The 14,742-nt window shown below is 36.8% G+C and overlaps 1 protein-coding gene across 1 annotated transcript in view; it reads right to left on the reverse strand.

The window, feature by feature from the left end:
• The window catches only part of LOC124711168 (cap-specific mRNA (nucleoside-2'-O-)-methyltransferase 1), a 284,326-nt gene that overhangs the window by 48,550 nt on the left and 221,034 nt on the right, over positions 1 to 14,742 (reverse strand). The window lies entirely within an intron of this gene.

The following is a 14,742-nucleotide window of genomic DNA, read 5'->3' on the forward strand; positions in this document are numbered from 1 at the left end:
CCAGCATAGCGAATGGTGGCCTATCGCAATGGTGAATGGTGTGCCAAATAAATATGGCCAAAACTTATTGATGGCCCAAGCAACCACAAGGCAATCTTTCTCTTGGTTGTAGAGCAGTTCATCTTAGATTTGGAGAGTGGGCTGGAAGCATAAGCACCTTTTCAGCACATTGCTGAATTTCCATTAGTACTGCACTTATTCGACAACCACCAGCATTGATGTGAAGTTCTGTCTCCACTTTCTTGCAATGCTATGCTAGGACTGTAGAAGATGTTAGTACAGAAAGACCTTACATGCACTTCATTCCATGAAAAGTTGGTGTCTCACTAAAGCAGTTCGTATAAAGGAGGGACATGGTACAAAAGTCAATTATGGGTTGCTGGTAGTTCAAACACATTTTGAAAAAACTTCTATCATGAATGTGCTGAGCAGTTGGAAAATCTGACTGCTCTTATTTCCCGGGATCAGAACAGATGCCATTGCCATACACAAGAAGCTCCCATATTTTTATTTCATGGATGGCAAAGAAGGACTTTTTCAGATTCAGATGGAGACCTGCAGTCTGTATGCATTTCAAATGGATGTTAGGCAACTTAGATGTTCTTCAAATGTTTTTAAAAAAGTGACAATGTCCATTTAAGGTGTTGAAACAGTTGTCCATCATATGTTCGAAATTGGTTGGAGCATTACACAGTCAAAATGGCATAATTTTGAATGTCACAGGCTGTCAGATGTTCTGAGGCAGTCTTTCCCTGTCAGGCTTGACTTGTCAGTAGCCTGCCTGGGTTGAAAAATACTTTGCTCCTGTCAGACAGTCTAGGGTGTCATCAATGCACAGCAACAGGTAGACATCTTTTTTGTGATTTTGTTCAGTCACTGAAATGTGACATGCCATCCTTCTTTAACCCAAGAACTGCAGGAGAAGACCAAGGACTCTGTCAAAGTCAATGATGTCATCTTGCAGCATCTCCACTACCTCTCAGACTATCCGTCTTTCTACTGGTGACAGGTCTGCTTTTTCTCCACTCAGGATCTGAATCATCTAAACAATCGCCCAGAATGGCTAACAGCCACCGATGTACGAGGTGCATTCAAGTTCTAAGGCCTCTGATTTTTTTCTCCGGTCTGGAAAGAGATAGAAACATGCGCATTTTTTTAAAATGAGGCCACGTTCATTGTCAATATGTCCCAGAGATGGCAGCACTGTACGGCAGATGGAATTTTACTGCCAGCGGCGAGAATGAGAACTGTTTTAAATACTTAAAATGGCGACGTTTTCCTTACTTGAACAGCGTGCAATCATTCGTTTTCTGAATTTGCGTGGTGTGAAACCAATTGAAATTCATTGACAGGTGCAGGAGACATGTGGTGATGGAGTTATGGATGTGTCAAAAGTGCGTTCGTGGGTGCGACAGTTTAATGAAGGCAGAACATTGTGTGACAACAAACCGAAACAACCTCGGGCTCGCACAAGCCGGTCTGACGACATGATCGAGAAAGTGGAGAGAATTGTTTTGGGGGATCGCCGAATGACTGTTGAACAGATCGCCTCCAGAGTTAGCATTTCTGTGGGTTCTGTGCACACATTCCTGCATGACGACCTGAAAACGGGAAAAGTGTCATCCAGGTGGGTGCCACGAATGCTGACGGACGACCACATGGCTGGCCGTGTGGCATGTTGCCAAGAAATCTTGCCGCGCAACGACAGCATGAATGGGACTTTCTTTTCGTCGGTTGTGACAATGGATGAGACGTGGATGCCATTTTTCAATCCAGAAATAAAGCGCCAGTCAGCTCAATGGAAGCACACAGATTCACCGCCACCAAAAAAATTTCGGGTAACTTCCACTGCTGAAAAAATGATGGTGTCCATGTTCTGGGACAGCGAGGGCGTAATCCTTACCCATTGCGTTCCAAAGGGCACTACGGTAACAGGTTAACAGGTGCATCCTACGAAAATGTTTTGAAGAACAAATTCCTTCCTGCACTGCAACAAAAATGTCCAGGAAGGGCTGCGCGTGTGCTGTTTCACCAAGACAACGCACCCGCACATCGAGCTAACGTTACGCAACAGTTTCTTCGTGATAACAACTTTGAAGTGATTCCTCATGCTCCCTACTCACCTGACCTGGCTCCTAGTGACGTTTGGCTTTTTCCAACAATGAAAGACACTCTCCGTGGCCGCACATTCACCAGCCGTGCTGCTATTGCCTCAGCGATTTTCCAGTGGTCAAAGCAGACTCCTAAAGAAGCCTCTGCCGCTGCCATGGAATCATGGCGTCAGCGTTGTGAAAAATGTGTACGTCTGCAGGGCGGTTACGTCGAGAAGTAATGCCAGTTTCATTGATTTCGGGTGAGTAGTTAATTAGAAAAAAAATCGGAGGCCTTAGAACTTGAATGCACCTCGTAGTACCTTGCTCAGGCCACATCCTACATGTGTTTCAACAGTGCCTTTCTCCCCAGCATAATCTGTAGTGGTAGCAGGGCACAATTTTTCATTCATAGCTTAAGCTGCCCTTCCTGGACTGGTTCAGCTGTCCCTTTAAGGATGAGTTGTCACTGCTCATGACAATTAGTGATCCAAAGTTCTCTTTGACCCTCTATAATGCTTATGGTCATTGCTGACGTATATATTTCTTTTGTAAGCTGACTACGTTTTTGCAATAGACAAAAGCTTCACAGTTTAATTGAGCAGCTTGACTTATAATTGGAACTCGTTTATGATGGCAGGATAACATCATCTCCAGCAGCAAGCAAGTGCCCACAGCAGTCATTGTTATGTGTGCTTGTTGGGAATAGCTTCATCAATCTGGAGCTCTGATATTCCACAGTCTCTGATAGCAAATAATGCCTTTGACAGATCACACCCCAGAATAGCATTATTACTACAAAATGTTAAATCAACAAATTTGGGAGGATGCATTCTGTCATTGATAGTAGATTCGATTAAATTCAGTTTTCATTCCATAGACCCAAAAATGAGATGATTCTTGTGGGTGTGGAACATTTCAGAAGGTATTAAAAAACATTGAACATTTGAATATAATACTTTCTTTCCTGATCATTTGTCGGTAGATTGTCAAAATATGCAACTATGTTAGAGTAAACTGGAACTGCTTATATGTACATAATTAATACACTATCAGAATGAAACACAGTTACACACTTTAAACAAATTTATCATACGCAAAAATACCTAGTCTTGACTGTTGTGATCAACTTCTGGCAAAAAAGAATTCTAACAGAAATTTTTACTTAAGTTGGTCTAACAGTCCCTGTTGAGATATTCATCTATAGAGTAGAAGGAGTTGCCTATAAAAAAAGTCTTTCAAACTCTGTTGAAACTGTACTTTATCTGAAACCCAGTTTTTAATGGTTGCTGGCAATTTGATGAAAATCTATGTTTCTGAATACTGAACCCCTTTTTTGAAAAAGGTTAAGTGTTTTAGGTCTTTATGTAGATTGTTCTTATCCCTAATAGTTGTACTCTGTATTGAGCTATTAATTGGAAATAGAGACATATTTGCAACTAATTTAATTAAGGAACAAATATAAAGAAAAGTAGTGGTTAGAATACCCTGTTCTCTGAGCAGATTTCTACATGATGGTCTTTAATTTACACCACAAATGAGTCTTATTACACCCTTTCACACTCAAAAAACTTTTGCTCAGTTTGACGAGTTACCCCAGAATATGATTTCATGTGACATAACCGAATGAAAGTAAGCAAAGTAGGTAAGTTCTTCATATTTATGTCTCCATATGACATCATCTGCATTGCAAACACAGACTTGTTTAGGATGTTCAGTAATTCTGTGGTATGCCCTTCCCACTTGAATTTATTATTTAGTTGTAATCCCAGAAATTTTACATTGTTATCCTCTTCGATCTGTGTCTTTTCATTTGATACACACGTTGGAAGGAAATCTCTTACAGGACCTGAACTGCATAAAGTGGGTCTTTTTAAAGTTTAATGAGAGCAAATTAGCCTTAAACCATTTATTATTGTCAGTGAAAATTAGCACCCATTTCTAAATCTGTACTTGATGTGCTATTTATGGCAATGTTTGTATCATCTACAAGCAAAACTAACTTAGCATCTGGCAATGTAACAGAAGAGAGGTCATTAATGCACACAAGAAAAAGCAACAGACCCTAGATGGAACCTTGAAGGACACCACATGCAGTTAATTCCCAATCAGATGAAGACAGACTGCTTACTCCTCAGGTAATTCTAAATGTCACCATTTGTTTCCTATTAGTAAGACTTGAAGCATTTCGCAGCACTGCCACTGCCACCATAATATTCTAAATTACTTAAGAGAATGGTGTGATTCACATGATCAAAGGCTTTTGTTGGGTCACAGAAAATGTCAGTAGCCTCTCTTTTGTTATTAATTAATTAAATACATTCTCACTGTATCGGAACCCTTAAGGGACCCAAACTGTGACTTTGACAATATATTATTTGCAGTTAGATGCTTAAGACGACGGTTGAACATGACCTTTTCAAATATTTTTAAAAAAGCTGACAAACGTGAAATTGGTCAATAGTTTGACAGTGTCTTTTCATCCCCCTTCTTGTAAAGAGGCTTAACTTCAGCACATTTTAGCCAGTCTGGAAACATTCCATTGATAAGAGACTGATTACACAAATATCAGCAATTGTTTGATTTCACAGATAACTTAAGATAGGACTCAAATCACGTGAGTTCTCTAGTAGATATCTTACCATAACCATTACAATACTTATTCTTGTGATACACATTCATAGCTGTACTAACATCAAAAGCTCAGATGGAAAACCAGTTTTAAGCAAAGAAGGGAAAGCTGAAAGGTGGACGGAGTATGTAGAGGACCTATAGAACGGAGATGTACTTGAGGGCAATATTACAGAAATGGAAGAGGACGCAGATGAAGATGAGATGGGAGATATTATATTGCAAGAAAAAATTGACAGAACATTGAAAGACCTAATTTGAAACAAGGCTCTGGGAGTAGACAACATACCGTCAGAATTACTGACAGCCTAGGGAGAGCCAACCATGACAAGACTCTTCCATCTGTTAAGCACAATGTATGAGACTAAGATTTCAAGAATAATATAATAATTCCAATACCAAAGAAGGCAGGTGCTGACAGGTGTGAATATCATCGAACTCTTAGTCTAATAAGTCATAGTTACAAAATACTAACACAAATTCTTTATAGAAGAATGGAAAAACTGGTAGAAGCCAACCTCAGCAAAGACCAGTTTGGATTCTGGAGAACAGTAGAAGCACCCAAGGCAATACTGACCTTGTGTCTTCTCATAGGACATAGGTTAAAGAAAGGCAAACTTATGTTCACTGCATTTGCAGACTTAGAGAAAACTTTTGACAATGTTGACTGAAAATTCTCTTTGAAATTTTGACGGTAGCAGGGGTAAAATACAGGACTCTAAAGTGTATTTACAACTTGTACAGAAAGCAGATGGCAGCTGTAAGAGTTGAGAGGCATGAAAGGAAAGCAGTGGTTGAGAAGGGAGCAAGACAGGGTTGCAGCCCCATCCTCTATGTTATTCAATCTGTACATTGAGCAGGCAGTAAAGGATGCAAGAGAAAAATCTTAGAGTGGCTGAAGTAGAGAGGATATAAAATGTAGACTGGCAAGACAAGAAAGGCATTTCTGAAAAAGAGAAATTTGTTAACTTTGAGAATAGATTTAAGTGTCAGAAAGTCTTTTTAGAAAGTATTAGTATGAATTGTAGCCATGTATGGAAGTGAAACATGGCCAATAAAAAGTTTACACAAGGAGAGAATAGAAGCTTTTAAAATGTGGTGGTACAGAAGAATTCTGAAGATTAGGTAGATAGGTCATGTAAACTAATGAGGAGGTACTGAGTAGAAATGGAGAGCAAAGAAATTGGCACAACTGACTAGAAGAAAGGATCAGTTAGTAGGACACACTCTGAGACAGCAAAGAATCACCAATTTAGTGCTGGAGGAAAGAGTGCAGGGTAAAAATCATAGAGGGAGATGAAAAGATTATTACAGCAAGCAGATTCAGATGGATGAATGTTGCAGTAATTACTCAGAGATGAAGAGGCTTTACACAGAATAAAGTAGTATGGAGAGCTGCATCAAACCAGTCTTCGGACTAAAGACTATAAGAACAACAACATGTTCCTGGTGACTGGATGCATTTCCCATCTGCAACTTTCAGCACAATCATTTTTGTCTCATGGAAGATAGTCTTCTTTAGCAGATGAGGCAAGCAATCAACATTACAGAAAAGGAAGCCCTTGAGTTGACTTGTGCCCAGACAGGTTGACCATTGATGGTGATGTATCTCTATCACCTGTCAGCACTTTCTGAGCCTTAAGAAACACTACTGCCACATACAACCCCATCACACGACTTTTCGAAATTTTATGGAACTTTTGTCGTTTGAATTGGCCTCATATGTTTTACTGTAGAGGATCAGAGAAGAAATATCCAGGTTTATGCACTAACATGAAAGTTAAATGCCTTCAACAAAGAGTTAGAGAAACGTTTTTGAAAACTATCATATAAATATTGTTTCCTTCTCACCTGCTAAAACATTGGAACTATTTAGTAGTGATAATGACAACTTTGGACAGCCTGGCATCTATCAAATCTCCTCACCAATGTGACATGATGGATACAGAGATTGAAGATCACTGCTAGGAATACCAGCAGCATACTTGACTACTGTAACCAAACTGTAGTAACACATCGCTTCTATCAGAAGTACATGGAATGAATTACAACTGTATAAAAGTTCTGGCACAAAGTTCTAACTACTGGGACTATGTCATTAACAAATCCATCAAGATAACAGTACTGGACCAGCTAGTCAACTACAAGTAAGGCCGGGGCACCTGCATTTAGTTTAATCAAAAAATGACAGAGAGATACCAAGAAACAACAATTAACAGACTTTGAAGGCAAGCATATACCAACAGATAAATAAACATACAGATAAGTCCTTGAGCACAAACCTCAGATAGATTGGCAAGCATGAGATGAGGGGGAATGAAGATATAAAAATTGGAAAGAACAAAGTAGCACTTAAAATGGTACTGATTACATTGCTACATTTTATCACTCATAATACAATATTTTATCATACAACAAAGCAACTGCTCCCACTCTCCCAATGAACCATGGCTCTTGCTGTGTTGGGGTGGCTTGCATGCCTTAATAATAAAGGTAGCCCTATGTAGGTATGATCACATCACAGGAGTATCTGTGAAGACACATGGTTCCTGAAGAAGAGCAGTGGCCATTTCACCAGTTGTACAGGCCTTGCCATATTTGTACAGCAGTGCAACTGAAAGTAAGTAAATATATTTCCTGGGGAAATACAACTCTATTGTATGGTTTAATGGTGGCACTCTGATGGTAGGCAAGTACCTATAGGTCTGTATCACTGACTGACTGACTGACTGACGCTCAGAGGCTAAAATGCAGTAGGCTTGTATGGGAGTATGGTGGATTGTATAAGCATTGCATTCATTATGTTGAATTATATTATGTAAGGACATATTAAAGAGTAAAAGCATTTTCACATATATGATACAGTTCAAAAATGAAACAGGAAATAGCTTTTTCTAAGAGTAATTATCATTGCATATTTCATGTTATATTTTTTAAATCATTAAATATCTTGAACTATGCACTTTTAAAAGTAGCCTATGAGTTACTCCAGGGTATAAGCTAATTCCATTCCAAATTTCTTGCAAAACTGTCAAGCTATTTGAGCGTGAAGGAGTAACAAACATACTCGCATACAAACTTTCCCATTTATAATATGTATGCAGTTGTGCATGATTAGGCAACAAAATCAAATGCTGCATAGTTACACTACTGGTGAAAAAGCTGGAAATAGTTACAGTTGTCTAATACCCAGGAGTAACCACCCAGAAGTATTAAGAGTAGCTTTATATGGAAGAGAGACGTTGACGATAAGCAGTACATATAAAATGTGAGTAGAAGCTTTTGAAACGTGGTGTTACACAAGACTGCTGAACATTAAATGAGTAGACAGAACAACTAATGAGAAGGTACTGAATCAAATTCAAGAGAACAGAAATTTGTAGCACAACTTGGTTAAAAGAAGGTATTAGTTGATAAGGTTCATCCTGAGGCAAAATTGCGGGAGAAGATCAAAGCTTGACAACTGCAGGCAGGTTCAAATGGATTTTGGTTGGAATAGTTACAAACTAATGAAGAGATCTGCACAGGATAGACTAGCTTGGAAAATTTCAACAAACCAGTCTTCAGACTGAGAACCACAAAAGAAGTTCAACATTTTAGAAAACAGAGATAAAATAGATCATGAAAAAGGAGAAGTATTTACTTAGAAAGTTTCAGGTACAATGAAAATAAAATTACACAAAAATTCAAATGTAACAAGGTAAAATTAAAGATCAGATGACAACTTCAAGTAAACAATATCAGGAATTCTATAGCATATAAGAATAAACAAATCTCTTTATAAATGTCTATATGACATCATGATGGACAAATAAACTACATTGCGACACACAATATAAATTCCCTCATACAACCAGGCAACCTCAAAATTCTGACGGATGAAATGGATCGCAAGGGGATTCTCATAACCGGACTTCAAGAAATGAGAAATACTGATCAGGAGCCGATAGAATCACAAGGATATAGGATTTATAAGGGAATACCAGGGAAAAGAGTCATGAAACAGTGTCCACAATTTGGAACAGGATTCGTGGTGAGTCTGAAAATAATAGAGTCCATAATAATTTTAAAGCACAATCTCCCAGGCTCTCAACATTAACTCTTAAAAGCTGCAAATAAAATGTACACAATAATAAATGCCCATGCCCCGACAAATGATAAAAATAATAAAAAAGAACACAGAGAAGAGGTAGAAAAATTTTGGGAGCTCTTAGATCAAACGACGAATAACATTAATAAAAATCACATCAAAATTTTAATTGGAGACTTCAATGCCCAGTTAGGAAGGGAAAAGAGATATAGAGACATAATAGGGAAATGGACAGCACAAAGAAGAACAAACAAAAATGGCATAAGACTAGTGGAATTTTGCAGAAACCATGACATGATCTCAAAGTCGACGTATTTTAAGAGAAGACCAAGTAAACTAAAAACTTGGAAACATCCAGACTGGAAAAAAGGAGAGTGGCAACTGGACCATGTCTGCATGGATAAGAATTACCACAAGGAAATTTACAATGTGAAAGTACTGAGAGGGACAGATACCGGATCAGACCATTACATGATAAAAATTAAAATTAAATTAACCCCATTAGCAAAGAAAAAATTCCACCAGAAGAAGAAGAGAACCTATGACCCTCATAAACTGATACAAAATGAGGATTATGAAGCACAAACCAGGGATATAAAAATAACAGATGATCTGGAAGAAATAATTTCCAAATTGAAACAAATAGCTGAACAAGTTGCCCCTATAAATCCAAGGAAAAAACACCAGTGGTGGAACGATGAATGTGATGAAGCAGTGTTGGATCGACACCAAGCCTGGTTAAGGCATCAAAATGAAAAAACAGAAAAATCATATTTGGAACTCACAAAACAAAGGAAGACAACACAAAAAATAATAAGGAGAGTTAAACGTCAGTACCAAAAAGGTATACTTCTAATGATAGAAACAAATAGTGAAAAAACAAACTCAAGAGACTATTACAAAATATTTGGCAGACAATTACAAAGATATGATCCTCCAACATTAATGTTAAAAGATAAAGATAATAACCTAGCCCATAGCAATAGTAAAAATACAGAAATTCTAGCAGAAACATTTAACAAGTTACTAAATTGTGAAGATCCCCCAGAACTTCTTCAGATAAACACAGAAACCCCAATTAAAACACCAGCAGAAAATATAAATCCACCTACAATTAATGAGGTCTACAGAGCTTTGAAAGAACTCAAAAACTACAAAGCAAGTGGAGAAGATCAAACGTTTGCTGAACTTTGGAAATATGCAGCAGAACCAGTAAAGATAGCATTACACCAATGCATAGTAAAAATCTGGAATGAAGAAAAATTACCAGAAAATTGGACTACTGCTATAATACATCCATTACATAAGAAAGGAGAAAAATCAAATCCAGACAACTATAGAGGAATTTCCCTTTTGGACTGCACGTATAAGATCATGTCAAGAATACTATACAACCGCTGTAAAGATCAATTAGAACTGGAACTGGGAGAATATCAAGGAGGATTTAGATCCTGGAGAAGCTGCCCAGAACAGATAACCACCTTGAAGTTAGTTATGGATGTCTACAAAAGAAGGCAAAAACAACTAGTCATAACTTTTGTAGATTTCAAAAAGGCGTATGATTGCATCCATAGATCTTCAATGATGAAAATATTAAGGAATTTTGGACTTCATCCTAAATTAATAAAAATGATACAGTTAACCTTAACAAACACCAAATCCAAAGTAAAATTTAGAGGAGAAATATCTGAACCATTTACGATTAAAACAGGGTTGAGACAGGGAGATTGTTTATCACCATTGCTATTCAATTGTGCTCTTGAATATGTAATGAGAGAATGGTACAAGGAAAATCCTATGAATATTAAAATTGGAACTAAGAAAGATAAAATAAACCTAAATTGCTTGGGATTTGCTGATGACCTAGCATTACTAGCTAATAATATTCAGGAAGCCACGAAACAAATAACAAGCTTACAAAATATAGCACAAAAATTAGGACTCCAGATATCATTTGAAAAGACTAAATAATGGTAACGGATCCACTTGTAATAGATCACATCACAGTGAACAATAGGGAAATTAAAATAGTGAAACAATTTAAATACCTGGGTGAAATTATAACACATAAATTGGACGAGAAACCTGTATGGTGAGCAAGAACTAATAAAATGATAAAAGCTCAAAAACTAACATGGTCTACGTACAATAAAAAATGTCTATCAATTAAAACAAAATTAAAACATTACAAGACGGTGGTTCAACCAGAGGTTACATACGGAAGTGAAACTCTTTTTAAAGTCACCCAGAAAAACAGAATTGACAAAATTTTAAAAGTAGAGAGAAGAGTTGCTAGAACATGCATAAATAAGGAATATCAAAAATCTGGGCAATGGCGGATAGTTCCAAATGAAGTGGTATACAGAGAACTGGAGCCCATCACTGATACTATACAAAAGAAAAGGATCTCTTTTTGTGGTCACATTCTGAGGACACCAGAAACCAGATTATCAAGGAAAATTATTGAGAAACTCTGGAATTTGAAACAACAAGGAGGATGGCTTAAGGAAATAAGAGAGGATATGGAAGAACTGGAAATAACTCTGGATGATTTGCAGAACAAAACGCCAAATTTAAAGAAGTTGAGGGACACAGAAATAAGATTTAAACCAAAAATTGACAAACGACATACAATGAAAAGGGTATTTACAGATAAGGAACGACGAAAAGCATCGGAACGAATGAAGAGATACTGGGCCACTCAGAAGGGGAAAATACCAAAGAAGAGGACCAGAAATGATTGACTGAAGTGGTCCAATGAGGCCGTAAAAGCAGAAGAAGAAGAAGAAGAAGAAGAAGAAGAAGAAGAAGACATCATGATGAGATAAAATGAATATAATAAAAAAGAAACAGCTCAAAACAATATGAGCATAAAAAAGAAATAACAAATACATATGTATAATAGACACCATATTTCAACATTTAAGATGACATGCATGCATGAGAAAACTGTACAATCATTCCATAACTTCTTTAAATATTTATAGATGTCAAGAACTAATCAGAAACACAGACTGACAATAATGAAAATAATGATATTGTGGAAATAATTCCAGGTGATGTATTGAAAGGCATTCAAATTATGAAGATAGGAAAGGTATCTGGAGATGATGATGTTTAACAGAAATGGGTTGATATTGGGCAAAAAAGAAAAAGGAAGTTGCAAAATCGCTTATTTTTCTGGAAAGTAATACAATTCTCCAAAACTGGAACAATGCTTTTCACACTACTTCTCAAGGGATTAAAAAACTGTAGACCTGTCAGCTTAAAATTATCATTTAAAGAGAAAAAAAAGGAGAGAGAGAACCAGCTGATTTTAGAAGTGGACATGGCACAATGGATTATTTGCAAATCTTGAACAAAATTACAGAAATGACTGATTGAATTACGTCACATGGGGTTTCAAAATTGTGGAAAAATTTCTTAGTTTCAGTATAATCCATACTGACAACCCTTGCAAAGCAAAGGAGTGATTCAACCTGCAGTAGAACACTGGAGAATTTAGGATAGTGGGAAAGTAAGAGCTTCAAGTTAAGCCACGCCAGTAGATTCCATATCATAAAACATCTATTCTCATTATGCCCAGAGGGAGTTTTCAGATCCTTAAAACTAGATAAACTAAGAAAGAATACAGTTTAATGGAACACATCTGAATCATCTTGTTTCCTGAGTAACACTGTACTGTTTGCCCCAAGTGAGGATAAACTTCAACAAATAATCCAAAAAATTCATAAAGCAAACTTGAAAGTTGGTATGAAAATCAATTACAATTAAGACTTTAAACAGTGTGTTTCCAGCACAATGAAAAGAAAATTGGACAAGTTATCAATTAAATCTCAGACTTGTTGGATGAGTTTTCATATTTATAGATGGAAAGGAAATACACAGAAGAATAATAACATCCTAGCATGCTTGTGATAAACTAAATAGAGTTTTGGAAACTATATCTCTGACGTGTCTGAAACAGAAAGTTCACCTCACAACATATTAGTTGTGATTTACACCAGTGCAACATCGATTTTTAAAGCCAATGCCAATCAAAAGCTGAGGTTTGCTCACTGAGAAATGGAGAGCTGTGTTCTGAAGCACCAGAAGAGACAGGATAACATCCAAGTAGATCACAGAATATCTGGAAGTGGAAGGTGTAAACGTGTCTGCAATGAAAATCAAGGGAGGTGGCAAGATAATGTAGCTAGGTGGATGAATTTTAGATGTAACAAAGAAGTACTTTGCTGGATACTAAGAGGTAAGAGGTAAGAGGTGGAAGTTGCATATGTGCCACTGGAAAATGTACAGAGGCAAAATGGTTGCATGCAGCTGAAGACCATAACACATGGAAAAAACTAGAAATGGAGTTTATCGAGTAGTGGATGTCAAATGGCTACTGATTGTGGTGATGTCAAGAGAATTACTTCAAGATACCAAATTATCAATAAAACTGAGTATTTTTCTGCATATCATAAAATATACTTAATGTTTCTTTTGTATTTCTTTTTTATATTAAGTCCTTTTCTAATCAATTATATGGGTAGTGTCATCAAGTCTTTGACAATATTATGCTTTCAAGGTACATGGGTTCACAGTATTCAATCTATCCTGTGGAAGATTAAGAGGTCAAACGTTTGTACTGAAATGTTTGGTTCTAATTACAAAACCGTTCTTCACTCTCAAATTTTACTATTAAAGGAAAAGTAATTAAATCAAAATCTATCTGAAGTATATTATTAAGTTATTGATTCCTGTAAGTGACATAATGCACTGTTGTTTTGTGCTTGTAGCATGCTTTACCTGAAATCTGTGACATGCAGTAACAACTCTTGAGATTCACTGTGATTTTGAAGTTTTTAATGTTTTCTGCTACACACCAGTTGCTTGCTCTAGGCTAACACTGTTTACAACTGGATTAAAAAAAACTATTTCTTGACAGTTAAGGAGTTGAAACTGACAAATTTGGAAAGTACTCCACAGACAGGAATAGGCTAAAGCTCCCTGACAGCTTTTGAGACAAGTTCAAACAACTCACTTTGTAGAGTAGCAGCAGCAAAAATGAAATTTCAATTAATATGTCTACTGCCATTTGAAGATTCAGCTTTCTATTTGTGATTCATAAAATGAGTACTTTCCTCAAGAAATGGTAAAATGCTTTCCTATATTACATGGCTACCTCTCTGTGGGTTGAGGATCACTTTTTTTTTTTTAATTTTGCAGCCTTGCATGTGTGATTTATTCTGAAAAAATTGTCATTGTTGATAATTGACTCTGTAATATTTTATGTAAAAAATGAATAAAATTTATACCTCAAACTGGAACTTCTCATTACAGCCACAACGCCGCATACACAAGACTAGTGCATTTCATTTACATAATAAACACTATGAATTCTTAACATTAAGATTTCTTATGGGGACCAGTATGTATGTATTTCTGCATCCCGAGGAAAATACTGTGATGTGTAAAAATCACAAATCTTGTCTTCATTTTTATTACACACTTTTTATGAAGAAACTTAGTCGAATTTGTTGTCTCCAAGGGTCTTCGGAACCAACCCATTCACACACAAATAGTTGTTGCTTAGTTATAAAGCTATACAAGGGCATATCCAGGATTTGAATTGTGCAGGGGGTGTGAGAGTAGATATTGGGGTGGGGTGGGGGTGGAGATTCCTCATTTCAGTTTTGTAGTGAATGACGAAACAGTTTTGCAATTTCACTACACATTACATACCTAGGAGTGCACTTGCTACATGTCAATATCCATTACATATTCCAGCTTTCTTCAAGGTGATACTGATTTGATAATTCTGTCTGCTTCATGAAGCAAGATGTAAGTTTGATTTGTAAAGATACCTTCCTAAGTGGTATGGGGAGGGGTCATTTATGTCCTTGAAACCACAGTTTAAATAAGCACTAGGAGCATACATTAATTTCAGTC

Source organism: Schistocerca piceifrons, chromosome 8 (assembly GCF_021461385.2).
Source record: "Schistocerca piceifrons isolate TAMUIC-IGC-003096 chromosome 8, iqSchPice1.1, whole genome shotgun sequence".
NCBI lineage: Eukaryota > Metazoa > Arthropoda > Insecta > Orthoptera > Acrididae > Schistocerca > Schistocerca piceifrons.